The sequence below is a fragment of the Spermophilus citellus genome (assembly GCF_964194105.1).
Source record: "Spermophilus citellus genome assembly, chromosome: 13".
Taxonomy (NCBI): domain Eukaryota; kingdom Metazoa; phylum Chordata; class Mammalia; order Rodentia; family Sciuridae; genus Spermophilus; species Spermophilus citellus.
In genome coordinates this window covers 115,957,653-115,979,409 of record NC_138193.1, presented here as the reverse complement: position 1 = coordinate 115,979,409, position 21,757 = coordinate 115,957,653, and positions in this window count along the sequence as shown.

Sequence of the window (21,757 nt, the reverse complement as noted above, 5' to 3'; positions counted from 1 at the left end):
CTCCTGGGCGTCTACAGGAGGAGAGGTGGCTACGTGGGGAGTGTGAGGTGCTGGGGACCAGCCTATTTGTGGATTGTGAGTTTGCAGTCACAGGGTGGGGATGCAGGAGGTGGGGGAGGCTGGAGGAGGCGGGTCACTGTTGCTGTGCCTTTGGGTTTATATCTTGTCCCCTGGTTCTTCTCTGCTTCCCTGCTTCCTGTCAGCGGTGAGCTGAGCTGCTGACCACCACGCCCTCCAGCCATGACACCTCACCTCAGGCCTAGAGCAGTGGAGCCCGCAGGCCACCAGGGAGGGGAACCCTGAAACCAGGAGCCCAGATGGCCTTGTCTCCCCACGGCTGTTCTTGCCAGGGGCACAAAGCTGACAGAGATCCAGTGAGACCCCTCGCGCTCCTGAGGCTGCGTCCTGAGGTCCCGTCCTGTGTGCGTCACAGCCACGGGTCCAGCGGGAGCCTGCACACTGGGACCTGCTCTCTCCCTGCCATGTGGCTCCTCCCAGCAGACCCAGCAAGAGGCCTGTGGACCAGAGCTGAATGCCCCCAGGCTGTGACCCCAGAACTGAGCTCCAGCACCCCACCCCATCGCTCCTCCATTATCCTGGAAAGAATGGTCCGTTTCTCTGTTGCTTAGTGCTGTCAAGAGGGTAGCTCGAGGCAGGCAGAAGCCAAGGTTGAATTCACTGAGTTGTGTGACGGGTAAGAGTCACAGAAAGGAGTGGAAAGGGGAGCCAGGAGCCCCCTGGGGTCAGGAGGGAGTGGCCCCGGCCCTCCAGTGAAGCAGTGCAGGAACTCTGGGTGGAAGGACTGGACAGAGGGCCCAAGCTCACAGTGTGCGAATCCTCCTGAGTGGATCAGCTAGAGGTGACGCAGGCAGGTACCGGGTGGCTGGAGGGTGAGCCACTGGGGTGTGTCCTTGGGGTTTGTACTCTGTCCCTGAGAGGGGAGCTCTCTGCTTCCTGACTGAGCTGCTTTCCTCCACTTCACCCTTCTGCCATGGTGCCTGCCTCCTCACTTCAGTCCCAGAGCAATGGAGTCGGACATCTGTGGACTGAGACTTGAAAACTGTGAGCGCCAACACCTCTTCCTTGTCTGAAACACTTCTCGTCAGTTCTTTCAGTCACGGCGATGCCACAGCGGACTGAAACAGAGGCCCAACTCTGATAAACTGCCACCGGTGCTCCCGGGAACACTCACTCCTGGGCTTGCTGTCCAGGTAGCCTGACCGCTGACCTCCCACGTCCTCCAGCACCACGATCCCAGCTGCCTGGGAGGTAAAGGCACGTGGCTCAAGGTCAAGGCCAGCCTGGCAGCTTAGAGAGACTGTCTCAAAAGACAAACTGGAAAGGACGGAGGTGTGCCTCAGGGCCAGACTGCTTGTCTAGCCTGTGTGAGACCTGGGTTCCATCCCCAGCACTCCTCAGAGGGAAAGAGAGAGAGAAAATGTGTCTACATCTCAACTCAGGCTCAAGCAAGTTTTGACTAATAAAAATCCATCTGTGAAGGTCAGGAATCCAAAATATATATATCTAGGCATCTTTGATAAGTGTTTAGACAGAGTGCTACAACTATTTAAAATTATTTTCCAAAATACGGCAAGATTTTCTGTTTTTCAGGGATTTTGGTGTAGGACTGGCACAGTGATATTTAGCATCTGTGCTAATATTCACAGTAAATCAAGGTGAATATGGTAATTAAGAGGTGGCAGAGGAGTCAGGAGAGACAAATGGGTTTCTAGTTTGTGGCACTGTGAGCTGTGATTGTTCAATTCCACTTATCCAACTGCTTAGGGGGATACAGGGTTGGAAGGAGCTGCAGCTCTTGGTCAGCCACACTGTGGAGTACTATTGATAATTTTATGACCCCTTTGAAGATCTTTCATAATGTGAGTAAACAGCTGCACAGAGGTCTCCAGGCACAGCAGCTGGGTGGGAACCGAGGTCCGGGGACCTGGCTGCAGCCATTGCTCCTCTTGGGTCTCAAGGGGAAGGGAAGCTGAGGAGTCTCTCACGGCTGCTGAAGGACCCCAGCGGATTCACTTGAGGAAGGCTGGGCATCCTGTGTGCAGGGAGGGGTCCTCAGCTCTGTGTCTGAGCCTGAAGGGAGGCTGGGGGCTCCAGCAGGAGTGGTGCAGGACAAAGTAATTGACGTTCGATTCTATTCCAGTAAGGGATGACGTAGCGCTTCATAGCCACAGGAGATGAGTTTTCCAGTCTGTGTGCTCTTGGCAATGGTAGAGGGGCTCCCAAAGCCCCCATGAGGCACATTCGGGCAGAAGTAGAACAAAAGCCCCTCAGTTTTCCAGGAGTGGATCCTCAGGCCTGGAGCTTCAGCCCCGCTCCCAGAGGCCAGGGGAGGCCAGGGGAGGCCAGGGGAGGCTAGGGAAAGCTAGGGACCTGGGAACAGGCAGAGCCTGGTGGGATTGTTGGTCCACACTGGCAGGGAACCGCCCACAAGCTGAAGCATTACCTCTGGAGACACTCTGTTTAGTCTCTGGGAGTTTGCCCTCAGCGTCCAGACCGGCAGTGCCGTCTACTTGACTTTAGAGGACACCACATCAGGTGCCTCCAAGGTGAAACTTTTTTTTTCTTTTTCTTTTTTTTTTTGTGGTGAAACAGTGGTTGCCGTTTCAGCCCCAGTGCAAAAGTAAACAAGTAAGCTGCTATTTGCATTTTAAAATTTGATTTTCTGAATTGAATGTTTCTCACTACATTTCCTTTGCTTTCTTAGCAAGAAGTTCTGGCAGAAACAGTGGAGTCAGTTTCAGGGCTGGGAGCAGCCTGGCCAGTCTCATGACCAGGAGAGAAAGGGGCTGTCCTGCAGGGTGCTTAGTGCTTAGCCAGGGGCTAGCATCTAAACTCCGGGGCTCCAATCCAGATCTGATTTCTGATTCTGCTGGAAAACGTGGTGACCTGGAGGCTGCTCTCTGTTCCTCATGCCCACAGTTGCTGCAGCGGAGGGGCAGCAGCCCAGAGGGAATGGCACACCCCACACAAACCATGCCCGCCAAGGGTGGCTGTCTCCTGGCCCCGTGGATGCTGGGATCCAACTCTGGTGCCATCAGTCTTGTTCAGAGGACAGCTGGCCCATGGTGGCTACACTCAGGCAGGGAGTACCCCATGAATGGAGACTTGGTTATATTTGGTTATATTTACAGAATCCAAAGAGTGTGTGTGGGGAGCCAGCTTCCTTCTCTAGTTGAGTCTTCTGCGCCCTAGACAAACCCTCTTAATCCACCCAACTGGTTTCGCCAGGTGTTAGATGCCTAAGTTCCCTTGACCAGGTGAGAGAGCGGCTGATCTTGTCTTCCCAGAAGTGGCAGCTGGTTACCAGGGAGGGGATCAGGCCCTGGGAGGGTCGGCTCTGGGACCTCTGCATGTGGGAACAATGCCCGTGGTCCAGACGCAGCCCGGGCACTGCTCCCTCGGCCCCCACAGGCTCGTGGCAGGCCGTGGCTTGGCTGGTGGGTGTTTGCTGAGGTGAACTAAATAGGAACGTGGTCTCCTTGCAGGCGGGCACCTTTCTGACCACCGGCTCCTCTCTGTGATGCTCGGTTTCTTAGGCATGAAGGAGAGACCCTTAGACTGGTGGTGAGTAGCTGGGGAAGAAGACTCCTGGCCACCAGCTGTGACAGAAGACCCATGGACCAAGCCCAGGGGCCGTAGCTGCTCCACTGCACCTGCGGCAGGACTGGTCAGGGGCCTTGTCCATGTGCCCAGCTGCCAGGCCCCACAGAGCCACAGTCTTCCTCTATCTTATCTGCACCATCTAGGCAGTTTCCTGAGTTCCGTGAACCTCTGCCCTCTCAGTCCTACATGTGTAATGGTACCCATGTGTGTCCAGGGATGTGGGGAAAAACAGGAGGACGAGGCTTTGAGGGTGTGGGGTGGGCAGCTTTTCCAGGTGAGCGAGGAGTGAGCCTGTGACGCTGGCCAGGATTTGAGCAGACCCACCACCCTGCAGGGTGCCGTCTCAAGATTTACTATCCCCACCCTTCTCGAACGTCCCCACTGCCCCGTTCCCTGGCCAGCCTCCTGCTTCCTGCCAGGCCCAGGTTCTATCCACATGTGGACCCTGGTGACTCTTATTTCTCAGTTGCTACTTAATTTGATGTGCTCTGTCCTTTCTTCTGGAATCTTGAGATCACAGGGGTCTCATTTCCCTATGAAGTCACTTAGCAGATTCTGGCTTCGCTCTCGCCCACCTCCCTGGATGTGGCCCTCACTCAAGCCTTCCCTGTAAGCCTGGACACAGTGGGGTCCTCAGGACCCACTCCTCTGTGGCTCCCTGTCACTCTGTCTGCTGTGGTACCTGCAGTCTGCCCCGTCCCAGTGTCAGGCTGAAGGCTCCGGGGGCCCCTCTGCTGACCACCTCTGGTCCCAGCTTCCAGTCTGGCTGCAGCGTCAGGGCCAGAGAAGGTGGAGGGCGCAGGGAGCCCCTGCTCAGCACAGCCCTGCCTCACCCACCAGGAGCAGCCCACGCACCACAAAGACACAGAGCAGCGTCCCCTGGGCGCGGCCTTGTTCAGCAGGCTCCACTGCACACGGGCTCCGTTGTCACTGGCTGCTTCTCCCTCCCAAACCCCTCTCCCTGCAGTCAGTGCCCGAGGTCTGAATGTGCGCTTGCCGTGGCTGAAGCTGCCACTCTCACCCCTACCCCCAGGCACAGGCTGTGACGTGCCAGCCCTCCTCTGAGTCCTCTCCCAAGGGACCCTTCGGATGATTCATTTCATCTGTTTGCTTTATTCCACCCCAAAAGTGCATTCCAACAAATACTACGTGCATTTTAACATGTCTTCACAAGTTGCTGAAGCACACTGTCAGTTTGTCCTGAAGGTAGGTGTAAACTCCATGTGCTTTTTAGTGATACTGGTTGTGTCTGATTTTAAAGTCGTGCCATCCGACTTTCTGTCCCTGGCCCATCTCAATGAATAGCTTTAAGTTTTCCCTTTGTCTGAGTAAAACAATTTTCTCATTTGTCTTCCCCTAACTTCTAATGAGGTCAAGCATTTTCTCATGTTTCGACACAGAAAAATACTGCAAAAACTGTCCATTTGTATGGGAACTTCAACTTACCTCCCTCCCTCCCTCCCTCCCTTCCTTCCAATTTTGTGGCATTGGAGATGGAACCCAGGTCCTCATGAATGGAAGGCAAGTGCCCCACCACTGAGCTGCAGCCAGCCCTTGATATTTCATCTTGGGACAGAATCTCACTAAGTTGCCCAGGTTGGCCTCAAACTTGGGATCCTCCTGCCTCAGCTCTTGAGTAGCTGGGAGTACAGGTGTGTGCTTGTACCTGGCTATTGTTTCCCTAAATAGTTTTTTCCTCCAGAATTGATTTGATTAATTTTTAGGGAGAAAAATGCTGAGAGCACAAAGAGCAGAAGAGTTAGAGAGGCTTGAGCCTGCCTGGTAGGTCACGTGGTCTGTGGCACAGGTGGTGTTCGGGAGAGGAGGCGCACAGTTCCACAGCAGGCCTATAGGAAAGAAGGAGATGGGACAGTCCAGGGGCACAGAGATGAATCTGGGGGAGGGGTGAGCTGGGACTTTAACAAAGGCAGGGCGCTTAGTCCCTGTGCCTCTGCCTGGCTCTTAGTCCCTGTGCCTCTGGGTCCTGTGGTGGCTGCACACAGCTAGAGAATGAGAATCACGCTTCCCTCACGTGATATGAGTACCAGACAGCCATGGGCACTCAGGTGCCTGCACAAGAACCCGCTAGCTGTGGAGGGCCGGCCAAGTGCAGCCAGCAGCACTGTGCCCACCTGGCACAGAGAGCACGTGTGCACCCCGTGGTCGCATCTGTCCTGGGTCATGGCCAAGATGTCACTCAGGGACGCTCTCCTGCATAGCTGCCCTGCCCCGAGCTCACAGCACTCATGGAGGACTCAGCTCACTGTAGGGCCTCCCAAGACAGGTGATGGACACACCCATCAGGAGCATTCCCCAACCCACAGAAAGAGACCTGAAGAAACTGCCAGCAGCCCAGGGCCAGAGCCAGAGAGTTCTGCAGGGTGCAGGGCAGGGGCAGGCCTGAGCTGTGGCCAGTGTGGGGCACTGGGCAGCGGAGCTGAGTCCCTCTGGCCACCAGGGAGTGAGGCCAGGGGAACGTCCTGCTGGGAAGGAGGGCAGAGTCCCGACATGGACAAAGGGGTTCCATGGTCGCACCAGGAAAGGCAGGGCCATTCACAAGTGCAGAGGTCCCAGAGTGTGCCAGCAAGCCTGGGGGCAGGATGGCCCTGAGGGGACGAGGAGGGGCCAGCTGGGAGGGCAGGCCAGGCTCCTCTTCCTTCCTGTAGACTGTGGCCCTCCACCTACCTCTGAGGGGAAGAGGCACTGGGCAGAACAGGGAGACGGCCATGGCTGAATGAAGGCCTGGCCGGGCAGAGTGCAGCTGCCCTTGAGAGGGCCAGGGTGCTGAGGACAGAGGGCTTGGGAAGAGTGGGGGTGCCCAGCAGCTGCTCTGAAGGCCTGAGGAAGTGGCTCCCCACAGACGCAGCCTGGAGCAGACCCCACCAAGGTGCAGCAGGCAGCTGTGCTCCTGAGGAACAGCCCTACCTTGCAGGAAGCGGTGTCCTCTGAGGACGGAGGCAGCGTGGGCCTCGGGCAGGACGCGGCCCAGGGCCGGGCTCTCTCTAGGTGCTGCTCCTGGTCCTCCCCAGCCTGGGACAGTGGCAAAGTCACTCAATATCTCTGTGCCCCGACTTCTCCATCTGCAACACAGGAAGAACAAGGCACACCACCTAAGGATTCCAGGAGCACAAGGCAGCAGCCGGTGCGGGCACCCAGGGCCGTGCACGGGGCTCCCCCAGGAGCCAGACCTTTCCTGGCCTCACCCTGGATGGCAAGTTATCTCCTGCCCTGAGGCCTGCCCTCCCAGCAGTGTGAGGAGCCCCAGGGCCAGCCCTGCCCAAGTAGCCACCTGTGGGCTTTGAGCAGGTGGTCGGGGAGAAGCAGCCTCCAGATGCTCACGTCCCCTCCCAGGTCCGAGGCAGGAGTGGTTCATGCAGCGGGCTGGGGGAAATTCCTCTTTTAGCCCTGGTTCCCCAGGGGCTGCAGAGCTGGGCTGCTCTCCTCCAAGACCGTGGGGCTAGAAGAGTCTAAACGGCTTTCTCTCATACACTCTGCATTAGCCATCCATTAAACGTAATGCTGATTTTTTGGATGAGAAATCTGATACTCAGGGTGCAGTATTTGCTCAAAGGTCCCCCGATAGTCGGAGGGCAAACCATGACTGAACCCATGTCTCCTCTCTGCAAACCCACGCTGCTCACGTGACAAGCCTGCTCCCTCCACCCGCAGTGGAGCCAAGAGGGCTGAGATGTGGACCAGGGACAGAGCTCCTCTCAGTCCTGGGGGAGCCCCGGGCAGTGGTAGGGTGGCTGGCCCCCAAAACTCCCAGCATGTTCATTGTTTCACCCCTTTTGAACAAGTCAGCGTCTCTGGCTCTTGTGGTCTGCAGGGGCTGAAAACCTCTGGGTTGTTTTAAACCTCAACAGATCAGGGGAAGAAGAGCCTGCAGGTGCCAGACACCGACCCCCTGGGACCCGGATCTCACTCCCGCTGCACTGCTCATCACAGCAGCCAGTGATGCCGGCAGCCGTGGGAGGCCTCAGCGGAGCTGCAGGCTCTAGAGCTCCTCAGATAGAGCCACAGGGATCACCACCTCCTGGTGGTCTCCTTCCACACCCTGGCTCAGCAAGCTGCTGCCCACAAGCCAGCAGTCCCACCAAGTGCTGCTGACCCCTGGGGACGGAACTGCAAACCCCTCCCTGGGAAACTCAGCGTTCCTCAGAAGATGGTCCACCACACAGACCGTGAGTGAGGCGGGTGTGCCCTTGTCTTCCAAGGACACGGCCACCCGGACCACAGAAGACCTGAAGCTAGGCCTGTCCTGGCAGGGAAATGGTAGCCTTTTCTCTTGGACCAAAGAACGTCTCTCTGCTCCCTCCTTTGCCTGGATTGACGCCCGAGCTTCCTTGCAGACTCCTCAGTTCAAGGACCATGCATGACCACAGAGCAGGGACAGTCCCCCAGTCTTTGTGTTTCCTGTGTCCAGGCCTGACTGTTGGCTGATGTGGGCTGTGGATGTGGGGAAGGAAGAGAGGGGGGAGAAGAAAGGAGGAAAAGAAGGGGCAGGGCATCAGGGAGGGAGGGAGGGAGAAGGAAGGAAGGAATGAAGGAGAACAAAACAAAACAAGAAAGAGATCCTTCCCGCTGAGCTGTGAGGGGATTCTACTGTCACTGATGGGCTAATGCTTTAAGTGACTCAACCAACCAGTGAAACTGCACAGTGGTCAAGTGACTTAAAGACAGAGTTGGGTCACTGCAGCCCTTCCACGTGGTACCTGCTGGCGGAGCACCTTGTTTCATGAACACCAATTTTCTGCAGTTTTCAACTTCTGAATAGACAACACACTAATGGCCTAACTCATTGTAAAGTGCTCACTAAGTGGCAGTCGGTAGTGACATTACAGTCACCGTGTACTAGTTTGTTGATATGCTCTTATCTCTGATTTCAGCCTCTGTTATAAATGTGATGATGTAACAAGTGGCGAAAGCTAACGCAGAACTCTGCTCAGCAGGGGGCGCTGTTAATGCCTCAGCTGAGCTCTCTGGCCATGCCCTCTGCGCCAGGCACTCTGTGGACTTCAGTCCTCCGTGTGTAATAGCACGGGCATCCAGGCTTCATCTCCCCCCTGTTCATGTTCAGCTCCCTGGAATGATTCTTGGGAGCCGGCTCACTGTGCTCTGCTCACAGCTGAAGCCCCTGCTTATCAGCAATGGCATCTGATTGCTGACCAACACACCAATGGTGTTCTGACCTGCCCGGCCTTGCTGGGGTGGACAAGCCAGCCTGTCAAAGCCCAGAGGAGTGACTTGCTGTGCGCAGGCCACAGCTTTGGTGGCAGAGCCAGCCTGGAACTGAGAGCCTCTGGCCTTCATGGGGTGGGGCACTTATACTTAAAAGCTGCCTCCACCAGAACTGGGTCGGGTGGGTGTAACCTCAGCTGTCAATCCTGTCTCTCCAGAGAAGCCCAGGTTCAGCTGGTGTGCGTGTCCTACATGGCTGGTGACACGCTGGAGGGAACTGGCCCCCTGCCACCAACTCCTGTTAGATTGACAGAAATGCTCAAAAATGAGGACAATTCTCAGAGGGAAGGGGGAGTCTGCCTGCAGAGGCTCCCAGGAGGGAGGCTGGACCTGGGCCTGGGCGCCTGCGGCTTCTGCACACAGACCTGTGCCCGAGGTTCTGTGGCAGGTGGTGGTTTAGGACTCAGGTTTGGCAAGAAGCATCTTAAATGCCCAGGGGCATCGGGTTGTGCTGGAACTCTGTCCTTTACCAGAACTCTGGGCTCCTGTGCCTCTTTTCCCTGCTCCAGATTATCTGGAAGTAGTAACTACGTGCTAAGGAGGCTGGGGCACAGCCTCATGGCACCTTCTAAGTAGAAATGGAGGTGTCTGAGAGCAAGTGGAGAGCTCCCTGTTAGCATCTCCATTTCACCCAGGGGTGGGATGTGCAGGAATCCTGTTTATCTCTGAGCAGTTTGGGAGGGTGGAGTCAAGCTGCCCCTATCTAGTGGCAGACTGGGGATTTAATACTTTAATAATCAGCCCTGTGCTTCTGGGCCACCTTTCAGGGGCATGCTACACGTTCCTTCCAAACAGCAGTTTAATTAATGCTCACAGCAGCCCAGAGCTCTGTGTAAACATGATAATCCACCTCCCCTGCCCCTGGCTCCAGGAAAGCTGTCATCTCAGGAGGAAGCAAACAGGCAGGGCTGCCAGAATGACCCCACAGAAGGTGGGATGCTGGGCTCTGGGTGCCAGGAGGCCTTCACCCTCCATGCCAGCCCACCCCTGTCTCAGAAAGAAGCACCAGCAGCTGTGTCTCCAGAGATAAGCCCCTCCTTAGCCCTATCATAACCCAAGGCCTTGGCTCAGGCCTGCACAGCCAAGAAAGGAGAGAAGATGACATGTGTTTAGGTCAAAGAATGACCCTGAGAATGGGCAGTGAGAGTAAATGCTAAATGAGCAGAGACAAGGACCCGGATGCTGAGGGATGGAGAGCCACAGAGAGGAGAGAGATTCCCCAGGAGTTCTCACTAAACAGGGAGGAGTTGCTCAGCAGTGACCTGGGGACAGGCCAGAGCATGAGAGGTCTTGCTGAGCAGTGACCTGGGGACAGGCCAAAGCAGGATAGGTCCTGATGATCAGTGACCTGGGGACAGGGCAGGGGGAGGGAGGTCCTGCTGAGCAGTGACCTGGGGACAGGGCAGGGGGAGGGAGGTCCTGCTGAGCAGTGACCTGGGGACATGGCAGGGGAGGGAGGTCCTGCTGAGCAGTGACCTGGGGACAGGGCAGGGGGAGGGAGGTCCTGCTGAGCAGTGACCTGGGGACAGGGCAGGGGGAGGGAGGTCCTGCTGAGCAATGACCTGGGGACAGGGAAGGAGGGAGGGAGGTCCTGCTGAGCAGTGACCTGGGGACAGAGCAGGAGGAGGGAGGTCCTGCTGAGAAGTGACCTGGGGACAGGGCAGGAGGAGGGAGGTCCTGCTGAGCAGTGACCTGGGGACAGGGAAGGAGGGAGGGAGGTCCTGCTGAGCAGTGACCTGGGGACAGAGCAGGAGGAGGGAGGTCCTGCTGAGCAGTGACCTGGGGACAGGGCAGGAGGAGGGAGGTCCTGCTGAGCAGTGACCTGGGGACAGGGGAGGAGGAGGGAGGTCCTGCTGAGCAGTGACCTGGGGACAGGGCAGGAGGGAGGGAGGTCCTGCTGAGCAGTGACCTGGGGACAGGGCAGGGGAGGGAGGTCCTGCTGAGCAGTGACCTGGGGACAGGGCAGGAGGAGGGAGGTCCTGCTGAGCAGTGACCTGGGGACAGGGCAGGGGGAGGGAGGTCCTGCTGAGCAGTGACCTGGGGACAGGGAAGGAGGGAGGGAGGTCCTGCTGAGCAGTGACCTGGGGACAGGGCAGGGGAGGGAGGTCCTGCTGAGCAGTGACCTGGGGACAGGGCAGCGGGAGGGAGGTCCTGCTGATCAGTGACCTGGGGACAGGGCAGGAGGAGGGAGGTCCTGCTGAGCAGTGACCTGGGGACAGGAAGGAGGGAGGGAGGGCCTGCTGAGCAGTGACCTGGGGACAGGAAGGAGGGAGGGAGGTCCTGCTGAGCAGTGACCTGGGGACAGGGGAGGAGGAGGGAGGTCCTGCTGAGCAGTGACCTGGGGACAGGGCAGGAGGGAGGGAGGTCCTGCTGAGCAGTGACCTGGGGACAGGGCAGGGGAGGGAGGTCCTGCTGAGCAGTGACCTGGGGACAGAGCAGGAGGAGGGAGGTCCTGCTGAGCAGTGACCTGGGGACAGGGAAGGAGGGAGGGAGGTCCTGCTGAGCAGTGACCTGGGGACAGGGCAGGGGGAGGGAGGTCCTGCTGAGCAGTGACCTGGGGACAGGGCAGGGGGAGGGAGGTCCTGCTGAGCAGTGACCTGGGGACAGGGCAGGGGGAGGGAGGTCCTGCTGAGAAGTGACCTGGGGACAGGGCAGGGGGAGGGAGGTCCTGCTGAGCAGTGACCTGGGGACAGGGCAAGGGGAGGGAGGTCCTGCTGAGCAGTGACCTGGGGACAGGGCAGGAGGGAGGGAGGTCCTGCTGAGCAGTGACCTGGGGACAGGGCAGGGGAGGGAGGTCCTGCTGAGCAGTGACCTGGGGACAGGGCAGGAGGAGGGAGGTCCTGCTGAGCAGTGACCTGGGGAAAGGGCAGGGGAAGGGAGGTCCTGCTGAGCAGTGACCTGGGGACAGGGCAGGAGGGAGGTCCTGCTGAGCAGTGACCTGGGGACAGGGCAGGGGGAGGGAGGTCCTGCTGAGCAGTGACCTGGGGACAGGGCAGGAGGGAGGGAGGTCCTGCTGAGCAGTGACCTGGGGACAGGGCAGGAGGGAAGGAGGTCCTGCTGAGCAGTGACCTGGGGACAGGGAGGGAGGGAGGGAGGTCCTGCTGAGCAGTGACCTGGGGACAGAGCAGGAGGAGGGAGGTCCTGCTGAGCAGTGACCTGGGGACAGGGCAGGGGGAGGGAGGTCCTGCTGAGCAGTGACCTGGGGACAGAGCAGGGGGAGGGAGGTCCTGCTGAGCAGTGACCTGGGGACAGGGAAGGAGGAAGGGAGGTCCTGCTGAGCAGTGACCTGGGGACAGAGCAGGAGGAGGGAGGTCCTGCTGAGCACTGACCTGGGGACAGGGCAGGGGGAGGGAGGTCCTGCTGAGCAGTGACCTGGGGACAGGGCAGGGGGAGGGAGGTCCTGCTGAGCAGTGACCTGGGGACAGGGCAGGGGGAGGGAGGTCCTGCTGAGCAGTGACCTGGGGACAGGGCAGGGGGAGGGAGGTCCTGCTGAGCAGTGACCTCTGGACAGAGCAGGGGGAGGGAGGTCCTGCTGAGCAGTGACCTGGGGACAGGGCAGGAGGAGGGAGGTCCTGCTGAGCAGTGACCTGGGGACAGGGCAGGGGGAGGGAGGTCCTGCTGAGCAGTGACCTGGGGACAGGGCAGGAGGGAGGTCCTGCTGAGCAGTGACCTGGGGACAGGGAAGGAGGGAGGTCCTGCTGAGCAGTGACCTGGGGACAGGGCAGGAGGGAGGGAGGTCCTGCTGAGCAGTGACCTGGGGACAGGGCAGGGGGAGGGAGGTCCTGCTGAGCAGTGACCTGGGGACAGGGCAGGGGGAGGGAGGTCCTGCTGAGCAGTGACCTGGGGACAGGGCAGGGGGAGGAAGGTCCTGCTGAGCAGTGACCTGGGGACAGGGCAGGGGGAGGGAGGTCCTGCTGAGCAGTGACCTGGGGACAGAGCAGGGGGAGGGAGGTCCTGCTGAGCAGTGACCTAGGGACAGAGCAGGGGGAGGGAGGTCCTGCTGAGCAGTGACCTGGGGACAGGGCAGGAGGGAGGTCCTGCTGAGCAGTGACTTGGGGACAGGGCAGGGGGAGGGAGGTCCTGCTGAGCAGTGACCTGGGGACAGGGCAGGAGGAGGGAGGTCCTGCTGAGCAGTGAACTGGGGACAGGGCAGGGGGAGGGAGGTCCTGCTGAGCAGTGACCTGGGGACAGGGCAGGGGAAGGGAGGTCCTGCTGAGCAGTGACCTGGGGACAGGGCAGGGGGAGGGAGGTCCTGCTGAGCAGTGACCTGGGGACAGGGCAGGGGAGGGAGGTCCTGCTGAGCAGTGACCTGGGGACAGGGCAGGGGGAGGGAGGTCCTGCTGAGCAGTGACCTAGGGACAGGGCAGGAGGAGGGAGGTCCTGCTGAGCAGTGACCTGGGGACAGGGAAGGAGGGAGGGAGGTCCTGCTGAGCAGTGACCTGGGGACAGGGCAGGGGGAGGGAGGTCCTGCTGAGCAGTGACCTGGGGACAGGGCAGGGGGAGGGAGGTCCTGCTGAGCAGTGACCTGGGGACAGGGCAGGAGGGAGGGAGGTCCTGCTGAGCAGTGACCTGGGGACAGGGCAGGGGGAGGGAGGTCCTGCTGAGCAGTGACCTGGGGACAGGGCAGGGGGAGGGAGGTCCTGCTGAGCAGTGACCTGGGGACAGGGCAGGGGGAGGGAGGTCCTGCTGAGCAGTGACCTGGGGACAGGGCAGGGGGAGGGAGGTCCTGCTGAGCAGTGACCAGGGACAGGGTAGGAGGGAGGGAGGTCCTGCTGAGCAGTGACCTGGGGACAGGGCAGGGGGAGGGAGGTCCTGCTGAGCAGTGACCTGGGGACAGGGCAGGAGGAGGGAGGTCCTGCTGAGCAGTGACCTGGGGACAGGGCAGGGGGAGGGAGGTCCTGCTGAGCAGTGACCTGGGGACAGGGCAGGAGGGAGGTCCTGCTGAGCAGTGACCTGGGGACAGGGCAGGAGGGAGGTCCTGCTGAGCAGTGACCTGGGGACAGAGCAGGGGGAGGGAGGTCCTGCTGAGCAGTGACCTGGGGACAGGGCAGGAGGAGGGAGGTCCTGCTGAGCAGTGACCTGGGGACAGGGCAGTGTAGTGGACTATTTCATCCCTGGGACAGCATCTCCCTGAATGCACAGGGGTGGACTCCTGCTGCCAGGATAGAAAGACACAGCTGAGCCCTGGTGGAGCAGGGAGTCCATCCCTGTCACTCACAGTTCCCTGTAAGCTCTGGAGTCAGAGCTGTGTGGCTTTAGTATTTCTAGAGGGAGGAAGGCACCCAGGAAAACCAAGGGTGTAAGCGGAGCCAGTGGGGTGGCGAGGCAGGGCAGGGCCAGCGACCCTCATGCTGGTGTCCACATGGCCCTGTCTAGGTCAGCCTAGCTTTTCAGGTCACCTTGTTCACTGCCCCAGAGTGTCCTGTGAAGCCACTCCTGTGCCTTCTTTGGAGATGTACAGGATCCAGGCTGACCAGAGCCTGCCTGACCTGCAGGTGGGTCTCCACAGCCCGGGTGTGGCTGGAGGCTGGGCTCACTGAGGTTGGAAGGCGTCACTTAACACTAGGCTGTCAGCAGAGCAGGATCCCACCTGCAGCCCTTTTCTGATGAGAGGGAATTTGCCTTGATTTTTGGTTCAGCTGAAACCCAGTAAGAAGAAAGCACCTAGCTCACCTGGCAGTCAGATGTTGTGAACTTGCTCTTTGCTGGGTGCTGTTCGGGTTCTGGGGACACAGTGGTGATGAAGCTGAGCAAGTCCTCACCTGCTGGGAGTGCAGACCAGGCAGGGAAGACAGACAGGGCCCAGACACATGGCGGGAGAAGGGCAGGGGAGTAGCAGGTAAGTGAGGAGGCGCAGGGAGTCCTAGGAACCGAAGCTTGGGACCTGGGGCGCCTGAGCTGACATCCCCCCTCCCAACTCTGGGACTTCAGAACTAAGCTGGGCAGCATCCGGCATCAGGCTCTAGGGCTAGCAGGGCAGTGGCCCAAAACGGTGCCAACCCCGACACCCCCATGGAGATCAGGATGATGATGTTTCCCCTGCTCACTGTGGCTGTGACCTGGGAAGCAGCTTTCATAGGAATTGGGGAAAGCAGAGTTTAATAGATAACGAAAGACACAAATGATGTTTAAACCGAGTGTCAGGGAGAAACTGGTTTGCTGGAAGAGCAGCAGAAAGGTGCAGGAACGTGTGCACCCAGCATGCATGCATACACAGGCACACACATTCATCTGCATTCAGATCACATGAGAACAGGAGCCAGGTGAGAACAGGTGCCAGGCGAGACCAGCCATCAAAGGCCTCGGAGACATTGGAGCTCCCTGTGACCTCAGCCACAGCGTCTGACACTGACAGCCAGGGCACCCCCCCCCCCCCCCCGTTCAAGCAGATCTAACTGTCTTGGGTGGATTTCACCTTGCAGATGGCAACTAAAGCATCGACCTGTGTGAGTCATGATTTAAATGCACTGAGGGCGAAGGCTTGCTAAGAAGCGGCAGCCACCGGCAGCTGGGCAGGCCGCTGCATCCTCGGCTTTGCAGCAGCTAGTGCCACACGGAGAGAGGCTGGTTATCATTTTATTCATGGGCTCCTAGGACCTGGCACTGAGTCCCCAGAGAGACCCTACGGACACCAGCATGGTACCAGCAGCTCCTGGTCCCCGCCCCACCCAACCGTGGACCAAGCTCCTTCTCCTACAGCACTCTACCCACCCCTGGCCTTGCAGAGTGGAGGCCCAACAGTGGCCATCAGCGAGGTGTGTTGCTCAGGGGAACAGAGAATGGACCAGCCAGATGTGGGGCTGGCTGTCATGTGGCAATTCCATGGCCCAGGCTGGAGGAGGATGGTGCTGCACGGGATTGGCAGGGCACCCAGACCGTACCGTGACTGCTCTGGGTTCCATTCCTGCTGTGGGGGTGATGACTCCCCTGTCAGGTGTGCTAAATGAGGTGACACACAAAATACCCAGCACACAGTGGAGCCGATTAAGTGCGAGTGTCTCCTCAGGTGGAACAGGTGCTTGTGGAGAGTCGGCAACAACCAAGAATCTTATGACGAGAGCTTGAAGGTAGCGTCAGCCTGCGCAGCCATACTCACACTGTGATCGTGACCAGCGCCTCGAGGGGCAGGAACAGATACTGACGGGAAACAAACGTGCAAGTGGGTAACACCTGTGATGCGGGCTCCCAGACTTTCTCCAAACCCAGCAGCGGTGCTGACAGTGCTGCTGTTTTGAGGTGACCACAAACATTACATATAAAGGAGACGTACTAACTATGTTCCCTGTCTAACAATGCTGATTTAATGGCATCAGGGATTTCTGAGTTGTCCTACTCAACTCTGTCTATTCTGTAAGGACTCAGTTGTGGCAGGAGACATAAATCAAGGTGCAGCCTCGTATGTCCTGTCCCTTTGCATGCTGTGCTCACTAAAGGAACAGTGCAGCCTCTTTGTGAATGTGGCTGGCCCCTTTGCCCACCTCCCCCATCTCCCGCCATCTCTCATTTCCATAATTACCATGTGCTTTTGTTATCACTGGTTTTGTGCTAATGCCATCATTCCTCTTTGATGCGGCCATGTTTTCCTCCTGTGCTATTGTAAGGTTTGGCTAAATCCATCTCTGCACATGTCCAGTGCTCTGGTGGTTCAGGATGCCAGGAGGACTCAGGATCCCAGGACTCCAACCCAGCTTCACAGCAGCCAGCCTGTGTTCTGGGTAAGTTGCTGGACAGGTCAGAAATCCCAAATCCCATCTGGGGATGCAGGGTGTGCACTTGACAAAACCATGTCGCGGAATGCTGGTGCACAGCACAATCCCAGGAGAGCAGGTTCTGTGCCTAGCACACGTGACCACACACTCACTCTTTAGAATTCACAACATGGGCTGAGCCTTCACAGCTCTGGACAGTCACTGCTGGAAACAAGGGTAGTGATGAACGCAGCCAGCAGCCTTCTGAGCATAACAGAGACTGCGTTTCCCGCTCACATAACCTCCCTTGGGATGAGGGTTCTGGGGAGGGTGTTTGTGGGAACGTGGGGTCTGATGAAATAAATGCTGCCCAGATTCTCTTTGCTGGCACTGGAGCCCTGGGGCCCAGCTGGCTGGTTTGAGAATATGCATTATTCAAAAGTGCTGAGGGAGCTGCTGAGACCGGAGTCCTTAGCTCGGGGTCTGTCCCCAGCTTGCTTGTGGTTAGTGAGTGGCTGTGCACTGGGTCAGGCTGGCCGACCACGGCACAGCTAGGGCTGTCACCATGACGTGTGTCAGATGCGCCTCTCGACACCCCAGTTGAGCTCCTAGATCTTGGCACTTGCTGCAGACCTGGCGCTTCTTGGGCACAGGCAGTGAGGGTGGATGGCAGACACTCTAAGTGCTGATGGCACACTCCTGCTCTGGGCTGTCGGGGGATTTATGGAGGGGTTTTCTCTATGAGGGACAGAGCCTGCCTGCTGCATGCCCTGGTGTAAGTGAAGCTGGTCCAGATCACCATGGGAGAGCTGCTGCTTCCTGTTCCCTGCTGTGGGAGGACTGTTCCTGGAGGAGCCTGCAGGTCTACTTCCTATACAGCTGGGGATGCAGGGTGCTACTTTCTGTAAGTGCCTATTTTTCTGATGGTGTGGAGCGTGTTAGCCTCCCAGAGGCAGCTGTGGGTTACTTGTGTTTGTTTGTGAGCTCCCATTCTTTAGCCCAGGTTCGCTGCTCCTAGTTCATGTCTTCACCGTGCACATAAAGATGGCACAGGCACCCCATGTATTCTCGGTGCAGAATTCGAAGGGTAGCACTGTAGACAAGTCCAGCTCCAAACATATTGCCCCTGTGTGACAGTGAGCAACTTTGACTTTTGTCACAAATATTTTGGGCCATGGAAAAACAAAAAAAATCTTTCTTTTTCTTTTGTTCTCTTTCAGATACCAGTTAAATTCATGGCAGAAAATGTAGTTGGCCACTTCCTGACCAGAGGCTGGTGCAGGCTGGTGCTGTCTCACTGCCCTGCTAGCTGTCACTGTGGCAGAGGGGAAGGGACAAAAGGGTGGAGAATGAAGGGACATGAGTCAGTCACTGATCATTGTCCCACGGGGCTGGGACAGGGGGATTTCACAGCAGCTCACCAAATGAGCTTGATGTTTGCAAGACTAGCAGAGGCTTCTCCTCGGTGCCACCTGTATGCTGCTCTCCCGTTCCAGGGAGAGGACACTAGAATTAATAAAGAAGAGCTTCCTGAGGTGGCCATCCTCTGAGAAGCCCTGAGCAGTGATCGGCCTGCACACTGTCCCGAGCACTGTACCTCACTCAGTGAACTGACTTTAGAGTCCCTCAGTTAAAACAAGCCTTCAGGGCAGAATTATTTTGTCAGTTCCTTTCCTGTTTTCTTTATATGAGAAAAGCTTTGATGCTCTTCTGAAAAGATACACCTTGTTTTCCGTCTTCAGGCACAGAGGACCCTGTCAACTCTCCCGTGGGTGCCACCTAGTCCACCTCAGCCACTGGGCCTCAGCATCTCGCCCCTGCTGGAGTTGATGGGCTCCCAGCAGCTTCTACCGCCCCCGCTGTCCTCGGAGTCCCCCGAGCACTGGCATTCTTTGCACACCACATTTTAGTTTTCACACACCATGTGGAAACCCCAAAGCAGGTCGCATCAGCGTGGACTTTGCTTCCTCCCTAAGCTGACCGTGTCACTTCCTCAACACTGGGCTTAGTGGAGCGGTTCTGAAGCAGAGCCCAAACCCTGCTCCATCTGCGTCTGCCCGATCCTGGCGCCGTCTCCCTTAGCCCACGGCCCTCCTGACTCTGGTGCTGCGATAGGCTGCACCTGCACGGTGGCCCTCGGGCTTCCCAGGTACACGGTCCCAAGGATGTGTGCTCAATGGAAATTAGCTTCCAGTCAGCATGCACAAAGAACCCCTAAACTGACTTCCACATGGAAAACACAGGTTGGAAGACACAGTGTGATTCCTCTTGTGGGAATGGCGAGGGGAGTTCTGAGATCCTTTGGGAAGAGTGGTCAGTGGTGAGGTGAACGTGCCTCAGTTGCCCTGAGCACAGCAGCAGCACTGTGTTGGTTCCCTGGTGACTGACCTGTGACGAGGTGACAACCTACATGCTCACAGTAGTGCATCCCCATGCTGTGGGACATTAGCATGCACATTTGCATAAATTTACATATAACAATCATCTCACTCAACTCCCAAACCTACATGTTGGGTAAATTTTCTAAAAAGGTAGTATGACCTACTGCAATTACATTCAAACTCAAAGTTTAGAACACACATAAATCAAAACAAAAATCTAAACCAATCGATTACCTGCCTGATTAGGATGAAGACAGGCAGAGCTTCTGCAAGGAGGAGACCAGACAGCGAAAGCCAGGGCCTCAGCCCCGTGTCAACAGCAGGGTCAGCAGGAGCCCGTTCCCAGCCACTGGGGCTGCTCAGGGCACTGACTGAGGGTGCCTGGGCTGTGCTCCAGGTCAGGTTTCACGGCTGTGGTTTCATAAAGTCACTGTCATTTTGTAAGCAGACATGGTATGGACATTGCTGTCCCATTGTGGAGACATTGCGAACATGGGTCCTTAAGGTGGGACTCCAGAGCACAGGCCCCCTGGTCTTCTCCAAGCTGACCAGGTTGATGATAGGCATGTGAGAGAGCTTTAGGGGGTCTGTGAGTCCAGGCCCTGCTTTTGCCTGTACTATAGATATGAGGACAGTGGTATCAAGAAGCCCTGGCCACGAACAGGCAGGGGCAAGAGGGCAGGGGGAGGGCAGTGACCTATGCAGGCTTCCCGTGGGCTTGGACAGATGGGTAGGGCCCAGCTGTCCCATAGACAAGAAGTGGTATCTCAACCCAGCAGCGATAGCCATGGGCTGGCTGTTTCCTCTCTGACCACTGCAATCTCGATGCCTTGGTAAGAACATTCCTCAGTCCTCACCAGTGCCCTGTACCAGGAACACTCAGCCTGCAGAGAGGGACCATTCCTCAGTCCTCACCAGTGCCCTGTACCAAGAACACTCAGCCTGCAGAGAGACCATTCCTCAGTCCTCACCAGTGCCCTGTACCAGGAACACTCAGCCTGCAGAGAGACCATTCCTCAGTCCTCACCAGTGCCCTGTACCAAGAACACTCAGACTGCAGAGGGACCATTCCTCAGTCCACACCAGTGCCCTGTACCAAGAACACTCCGCCTGCAGAGAGACCATTCCTCAGTCCTCACCAGTGCCCTGCACCAGGAACAGTCAGCCTGCAGAGGGACCATTCCTCAGTCCTCACCAGTGCCCTGTACCAGGAACACTCAGCATGCAGAGGGACCATTCCTCAGTCCTCACCAGTGCCCTGTACCAGGAACACTCAGCCTGCAGAGAGACCATTCCTCAGTCCTCACCAGTGCCCTGTACCAAGAACACTCAGCCTGCAGAGGGACCATTCCTCAGTCCTCACCAGTGCCCTGTACCAGGAACACTCAGCCTGCAGAGAGACCATTCCTCAGTCCTCACCAGTGCCCTGTACAAGGAACACTCAGCCTGCAGAGAGACCATTCCTCAGTCCACACCAGTGCCCTGTACCAGGAACACTCAGCCTGCAGAGAGACCATTCCTCAGTCCTCACCAGTGCCCTGTACCAAGAACACTCAGCCTGCAGAGGGACCATTCCTCAGTCCTCACCAGTGCCCTGTACCAGGAACACTCAGCCTGCAGAGAGGGACCATTCCTCAGTCCTCACCAGTGCCCTGTACCAGGAACACTCAGCCTGCAGAGAGGGACCATTCCTCAGTCCTCACCAGTGCCCTGTATCAGGAACACTCAGCCTGCAGAGGGACCATTCCTCAGTCCTCACCAGTGCCCTGTACCAGGAACACTCAGCCTGCAGAGAGACCATTCCTCAGTCCTCACCAGTGCCCTGTACCAAGAACACTCAGCCTGCAGAGAGACCATTCCTCAGTCCTCACCAGTGCCCTGTATCAGGAACACTCAGCCTGCAGAGAGGGACCATTCCTCACTCCTCACCAGTGCCCTGTACCAAGAACACTCAGCCTGCAGAGGGACCATTCCTCAGTCCTCACCAGTGCCCTGTACCAGGAACACTCAGCCTGCAGAGAGACCATTCCTCAGTCCTCACCAGTGCCCTGTACCAAGAACACTCAGCCTGCAGAGGGACCATTCCTCAGTCCTCACCAGTGCCCTGTACCAGGAACACTCAGCCTGCAGAGAGACCATTCCTCAGTCCTCACCAGTGCCCTGTACCAAGAACACTCAGCCTGCAGAGGGACCATTCCTCAGTCCTCACCAGTGCCCTGTACCAGGAACACTCAGCCTGCAGAGAGACCATTCCTCAGTCCTCACCAGTGCCCTGTACCAAGAATAATCAGCCTGCAGAGGGACCATTCCTCAGTCCTCACCAGTGCCCTGTACCAGGAACACTCAGCCTGCAGAGAGACCATTCCTCAGTCCTCACCAGTGCCCTGTACCAGGAACACTCAGCCTGCAGAGAGACCATTCCTCAGTCCTCACCAGTGCCCTGTACCAAGAACACTCAGCCTGCAGAGAGACCATTCCTCAGTCCTCACCAGTGCCCTGTACCAGGAACACTCAGCCTGCAGAGAGACCATTCCTCAGTCCTCACCAGTGCCCTGTACCAGGAACACTCAGCCTGCAGAGAGACCATTCCTCAGTCCTCACCAGTGCCCTGTACCAGGAACACTCAGCCTGCAGAGAGACCATTCCTCAGTCCTCACCAGTGCCCTGTACCAGGAACACTCAGCCTGCAGAGGGACCATTCCTCAGTCCTCACCAGTGCCCTGTACCAGGAACACTCAGCCTGCAGAGAGACCATTCCTCAGTACTCACCTGTGCCCTGTACCAGGAACACTCAGCCTGCAGAGAGGGACCATTCCTCAGTCC